This window comes from Colossoma macropomum, unplaced genomic scaffold (genome assembly GCF_904425465.1).
Source record: "Colossoma macropomum unplaced genomic scaffold, Colossoma_macropomum, whole genome shotgun sequence".
In the NCBI taxonomy this organism is placed as follows: Eukaryota; Metazoa; Chordata; class Actinopteri; order Characiformes; family Serrasalmidae; genus Colossoma; species Colossoma macropomum.
The window spans coordinates 4326339-4333826 of NW_023494808.1; positions in this window are offsets into that span (position 1 = coordinate 4326339).

Genomic DNA, 7488 nt, shown 5'->3' on the forward strand with positions numbered 1-7488 from the left:
TTTGTTAGAACTCTTTTTAACTAAACTAGACATACCAAAACGGAATTTGTACGACTTTGGACGGCAAAATTCCAACTTTCTAAATTCCCTAGGGATCTCAAGCATGGACCCACAGCACCCCCAAGGGGTGAAACCACAAATTACCACATCACCACCATAAGGACTTGTGTTTAAAAAAAAACAAGAAAACTTCTTGCTTTGTCTGCTTAATTCTGCTTGATGATTCGTGCTTTGTCTCCTTGATTATCAAAGTTTCCATGATCTGTAAGTAATAATACTTGTGGTCTTGTTGATTAATAAACCACACTGCCTCATACCATTTAGCCGTGAATCACTCTAACTTACTCGAGCTATTTTGTCTTTCATTACTATCACTTTGTTTTGTTTTGTTTTCTTGTTTTATTTTATATTGTTTATCATTGAATGTAGTCCAAAAGTAGTTTGATATTTAGCCAATAAATTCCCTTTTCTGAAGCATCCTTGGTGCGAGCGTTTCTCTCTCTTGCCCTGGTCTGTAGACTTCAAATAAATACGGGTTACCTCACACCTTCACATAAGGTTCTAGCAATAATAATATTAAAATTGCAAAACCTGTTACAATATTATGCACTGTAAATGATGAAATCTCCAAGTTTTTTGCTATTTTACATTTAGAAACATTATTCTTATTTGCTTGCACATGCTTTCACAGAGTGGTGAACCCCTGACCTATTACTGACCTGTTGCCAATTTAACCTCCAGGTGTTTTTGTTAGTATTACACAAATTTACCAGTCTTTTGTTGCCCTGTCCCAACTTTTTTTGAATGTGTTGCTGCCATCAAATTCAAAATAGGCATACATTTTTCAAAAAACAATAACATTTCCCCGTTTCAGCATTTGATATGTTGTCTTTGTACTATTTTCATATAAATATAGGGTTTAAATAATTTGCACTTTATTGCACTTTGTTTTTATTTACACTTTGCACAGCATCCCAACTTTTTTTTGTATTATTTGTGCAGCTTTATAATTTAAGGTCCTGTCAGTGAATTACACAGAGCCTGGAGTCCAGCTACGATCAGTCTACAGTTTAAACGGAACTGATACCACATTGTTTTCAGATTTAATGTTCTGGTGGCTGAAATGTGGATGCATCCCTGCTTTGATCCATGTGACATATACAAATATTAGCAGTGCTCAACTAAGGGCGTGAAAAGATCGGTGGTGTTTTTTTCAGCAGTCACCATTTCTGAAGCAAAAGTAAAAGTTATGATTGTCTTCATCTGTCTGCTTAATTTAATGTCTGCAAGCACAACTGCCACTTTCAGCATGTTATGTGAATAAAAAAAGTGTAAGAGAAAATAAACCACACGAGCCAAATTCTGTTTATGATAATATGAATTCTGACACAAAAATATAGGGATGCACCAATACCACTTTTTTCTTTTTCAATAATGATACCTGACCCTAAAGTACCAAAAAACAACACCATCTGTGATTTATAGCAGTTTCCTTTCATCACTTAAAATCCCTTAATCACTTAAAAGCTTATTCCATACTGAGGCTTTTTATTCAGTAACTACAGGGAATTCAATGCAAACTGGCTGAGCTATTCTTTGGTTATAGAAGTGTGTAATACAACTTTGGGTTTGCCGGTGGGCCCTGGCCATTTAAAGGCTTAAAACTGTAAATGAAAGGTTGATTTAACCTTTAAGGCAAAGGTAGCTGGATCGGCATTACAAGATGGCAGTGCGTGTATATCATGAGCCTCAGTGTCTCACCGGGTTTAGCAATATAGTGTTTATTTACCTAACATTCTCCTGCGTTTTCACTTGACTCACTCATGCAAACTTCATATACGACAGACAGACACTGCTTGATATTAATCTTCACTGCACAAACATAATTTTGGATGTTCCATTCAACTTCAACCAGCTACCCCCGGAGCTGACCAGGACAACGAGACCAAACGAGCCATTCATGTCGACTGGAAGAGCCCGGTGCCGGCGTTGAGACCGTAAACAAAGACGCGGTAAGCGTGGAGGTCTGCGTGCTAAGCTAAGGCTAAACCCACACCAGCCAGCACTACCTAGCATCTTCCTCAACAATATGCGGTCTCAAACAAGCTGGACGAATTCAAGATCTGGACCCTCACACAAAAAAGGCTTATAGACTGAAGTTTCATGTTTTTTCAGAAACATGGCTAAGCAGCGATGTTTCTAACAGCATGTTGGAACTAGAGTGGCGCACTCTCTTCAGAGCTGATAGGGTAGCTACAGCTTTGGGTAAAAGCCGCAGTGGTGGTGTTTGCATTTATGTAAACAAAGCATGGTGCACGGACTCTGTTGTTGTTGATACTCACTGCTCTGCTGATCTGGAATTATTAAGTGCAGACCCTTCTATATTCCATGTGAGTTTACCTGCGTTGTTGCTGCTGCAGTTTATGTCCCCCCAGATGCTAATGCTAATGTGGCTATGAAAGATCTTTGTGCTGCTATTAGCAAAACGCAAACTGTGCACCCAGATGGAGCCTTTATTGTCACTGGGGACTTTAATCACTGCAGTTTGAGATCTGTACTTCCAAAGTTTCATCAGAATGTCTCCTGCACCACAAGGGGGACAAAAAGCTTTGGATCACATTTACACCAGTGTGGCTACTGCCTACAAAGCCACACCCCTCCCGCACCTGGGACAGTCTGACCACCGTTCTTTGTTCCTGCTCCCCAAGTACACCCCAGTCATCAAACATGTGAAACCTACAATAAGATCTGTGAAGATCTGGATGGAAGGGGCTGACTCATTTCTTCAGCAACAGTTCCAGCACACAGACTGGAGTGTGTTTGCAGCCCAGGCCACCTCAGACTCTCATACCAACATTGAAATTTACACCAACTCTGTCCTGGAACATATCAACAGCTGTGTGGACAGAGTGACAACTCACAAAATAATAAAGACCTTCCCTAACCAGAAGCCCTGGATGAACAGAGAATTTTGGTACAAACAGGGGATTGAAGCATTTCAACTCCTCTGACCCCCGGCATGTGTGGCAAGGCATACAGTCAATTACTGACTTCAAAACACCATGCACTGTGCCCCCTACCAACTATGCCTCACTCCCTGATAAGCTCAACCACTGTTTTGCTCACTTTGACAGAGGAAATAAGGTGGTCTTCTCCAAAACAGATTTACCACCAGATGAGCAGCCACTTAAACTATTGGAGCCTGTGCGAAGCAGCTAGCTGGGGTCTTCACAGACATTTTCAATGTGCTGCTGGCCCAGGCAGTTGTCCTGACTAGCTTCAAGACTGCCATCATTGTGCCAGTGCTAAAACATTCGACTCCTTCAGCTCTGAATGACTTCTGCCCTGTCGCACTCACCTCCATCATCTCTAAGTGCTTTGAAAGACTAATTCTTTCTCATTTGAAGTCCTGCCTGCCTGCTACACTGGACCCACACCAGTTTGCCTACCGCCTCAACAGGTCAACGGAGGATGCCATTTCTACAGCGCTCCACATTGTACTGACCCACCTGGACTGTCAAAATTCATATGTCAGAATGCTGTTCATTGACTTCAGTTCAGCATTTAACACAGTGATAGGTCTGATCAGAGGTGAGGATGAGATGGCCTACAGGGATGAGGTGCAGCATCTGGTGGCATGGTGTGATGACGACAACCTGGCACTTAACACCCAGAAAACCAAGGAGATCATAGTAGACTTTAGGAGGGGTTGGAGCCAGGCACACTCTCCTATCTACATCAACGGAGCTGAGGTAGAGCTTGTGTCTGGTTTCAAGTTCCATGGTATCCACATCTCGGATAATCTCACTTGGTCCCTAAACTCCTCCATCGTGGTCAAAAAGGCGCAACAGCGTCTTTACTTCCTAGGGAGTCTCAAGAATGCTCACCTGTGTCCTGGGATACTGGTGGACTTTTACCACTGTACCATTGAGAGCATACTCACTAACTGCATCTTAGTGTGGTATGGCAACTGCTCCGCATCTGACCGCAAAGCACTCCAGCGGGAGGTGAAAACTGCCCAACGCATCACAGGTAACCAGTTACCCTCCACTGAGAACATTTACCATGTTTACCACTGTGTTTCATCACCTCTTCTTTTAACAACACTCTGTAAGTGTTTGGGAACTGAGGAGACCAATTGCTGTAGTTTTGAAAGTGAAATGTTTTCCCGTTCTTGTTTGATATAGGATTTCAGCTGCTCAACGGTTTGGGGGCTCATTTGTCGTATTTTTCATTTCATAATGCGGCAAAAGTTATCAGAGGCTGGCAGGTCTGGACTGCAGGCAGGCCAGTTTAGCATCAGGACTCTTAATATGGAGCAATGCTGTTGTAATACATGCAGAATGTGGTTTGGCATTGTCTTGCTGAAATAATCAAGGCCTTCCCTGAAAAAGACGTCATCTGGATGGCAGCATATGTTGCCAAAACATGTTTATATCATTCAGTATTAATGGTGCCTTCACAGATGTGCACGTCACCCATACCATGTGCACTAATGCACCTCTATACCATCATGAGTACTGGCTTTTGAACTGTGCACTGATAACAAGCTGAGTAGTCTTTAGCCTGGAGGACACAGTGTCCATGATTTCCAAAAAGAATTTCAAATGTTGATTTGTCAGACCACAGGACACTTCTCCACTTCCCCTCAGTCCATTTTAAATGAGATTGGGCTCAGAGAAGGCTGTGGTGTTTCTGGATCCTGTTTATGTACAGTGCATTCTTTGTGTTTTAGAGTTTTAACTTGCATTTGTGGATGCAGCAACGAACTGTTTTCACAGATGGTGGTTTTAAGAAGTGTTCCTGAGCCCATGCAGCGATTTTCACTAGAGAATCATGTCTGTTTTTAATGCAGTGCCACCTGAGGGCCCAAAGATCACAGCCACCAAATACTAGTTTTTGGCCTAGTCCCTTACATACAGAGATTTCTCCAGATTCTCTGAATCTTTTAATGTTATTATGTACTGTAGATGATGAAAAGCAAAAGTTCTTTGCGATTGTATGTTGTGAAATGTTATTCTTGAATTGTTCCACTATTTGATTGTACAGTCTTTCACAGAGTGGTGAACCCCTCCTCATCTTTACTTCTGAAAGACTCAGCCTCTCTGGGATGCTTTTTTATACCCAATCATGTTACTGACCTGTTGCCAATTAACCACCAGGTGTGTCGGCAACTTTACCAAACTTTTGTTGCCCCTGTCCCAACTTTTTTGAAATGTGTTGTTGGCATCAAATTCAAAATGGGCATATATTTTTCAAAAACAGTAAAAGTTCTCAGTTTCAACATTTGTTATGTTGTATTTTTACTATTTTAAATTAAATATATGGTTTGAATGATTTGCACCTCATTGTTGTCATGACTCAACATTTTGTTTTTATTCACATTTTGCATGGCGTCCCAACTTTTTTGGAAATGGGGTTGTATATTTTTTTACCACTCTACCATCCTTCTGCAAATTATATGTAAATAATAATATATTTTGCACTTCTGGTTAAATGCCAACTGCATTTCATTGGCTCTGTACCTGTACTCTGCACAATGACAAAGTTGAATCTAATCTAAAGTAGCAAACAATTTTTTACCCATTTAATCATAAAAAATCCACTTTTATTTCCACTAATTTCAAGAAAAATCATTATATTTCTATACGAATTTTGAAAAATAGGTGGAATTCCCCTTAAAATGCACTGTGCTGTACAATAGCTACAATTTCAAGCAATGCAATGTATTCTGTATAAATTATTCAACTTAAAAAACAGATATTGTTTGGCATTGAACAGCCCACCACTGCCATTTACTTGATTAAAAGCTTAAATTTGATAAATCTAATTCTTCCATGGTTGTGTTTCATCTCAAACTACTGGCATTACAGCTTCTGCAGTCTGCATGTTTTACTGCTTGTCACAAGCATCATGTTGCTTGCTTATGTTTAGCTCCATCTGCTGGCCATCTGCTGGAACACCAATACCATAAAACAATCTTATCTTTTGCCAAAACTGATACTGTAATTTTTGTTCCCCTAATACCCAAAAATACCTTATTTTCCTTTAAATTCAAATGCCTAAGATGTGAATGCCATCATTTACATTACCAGAACAAGAACCTCCATCAACAATATCATCATCTTCATCACCATCAAGCACAATCCCACAGAGCACAAGAGCAACCACATCTCCAACATCTATATCCACTGGCAACTCCTCAATGCAGACAAATTCATCAAAAGGTACAACACACAGATAATCTACCAAACACATTTATTTGAGTTCAGTTCTTTCTTTCAAATGCAGATATTTTAGCACATCAACACATATTAGTTTATACTGACAAAAAAAATCACATCCTCAACTACTAAAACCACAAGTCCTCAGCTTCTGCTACATGGTCTAACACACAGTGCACAAAAGTACAAAATACACACCATATGCAGATACTCCTATACTGTTAGCTCAATCACTGTTAAATTATTAGGTTATTGTTTGTGTTTCTCTAATTATGATTCTGTTCCTCCATCACCAGCATTCCCAGCTTCCTCTGTGATCACTGTTGTGTCTGTGATTCTGGTGTTATTTCTGATTGGACTCTTCATTCTCGCTGCACGAAAAAGACTCAGGCTTCAAGGTACCACCACATACAAAAACATGCACACACACAAGATACTATAATGATCAAAGCTATTATAATATTGTGGCAAAAGCCATGGGCACACAGCCAACCAGGAGTTGGCATGTAAAGAAGAGGCTCATGAGTGGTGTTCTCCCCAGTTAGGAAGGTACCATTTTGTGTTGTTTCAGGTGTGTTACTGCGTCAGGGTTTGGGGTTGTTTGTGTGTGATGGGAGGATCACCAGTAGAGGGAAGTCCGTAGCTGATGGTGACCACCCCTGGGAGTTCTTTGTGAAGTACGTGCCTGGTTATACCTGTTGCTCATTAAAAAGCTTTTCTTAGATCAGAACCGTGGCTTCAGTTGAATCTTCTTTGGATTGCTGTTATATTGGTGATCAGAAGTGGGATGCCATCCTCCAGCAGCCAGGAAAAGAACTGCACTAACTTGAACTCAAAAAACAAATAGCGACAAAGAAGAAGATGAAGACGAACAAGAAGAAGAAGCAGAGATCCAGGCAAGAATGAAGTCGAAAGCAACATGGCAAGGATCGGTGGAGCCTGGCTTGAGCCAGCCAATTAGGAACCGGGAAGCGGCGGCAGAGCTCTGCTGGAGCCCCGCAAAGAGGAGCCAGTGTGTGGCAGCAGAACCCAGCTAGAGCCACCTGAGGGAGAGCCTGCAGTGCTGTCAGTTATGAAGCTCTTAGACAGATGGAGGTGAGAGGGAGAGCGGATTAGCGTGTTAGCCGTGGAGCTATGTATGATGGTTCAGCAGCTTTACCCCATGCTCAACAGGGCTGTGCAGTAGGAGCTGCTGCTGGAGTATTTTGTGAACGCATTGTGTTTGGAAAGATTGAAGTGACAGGTGCAGCTCATCAAACCAGCT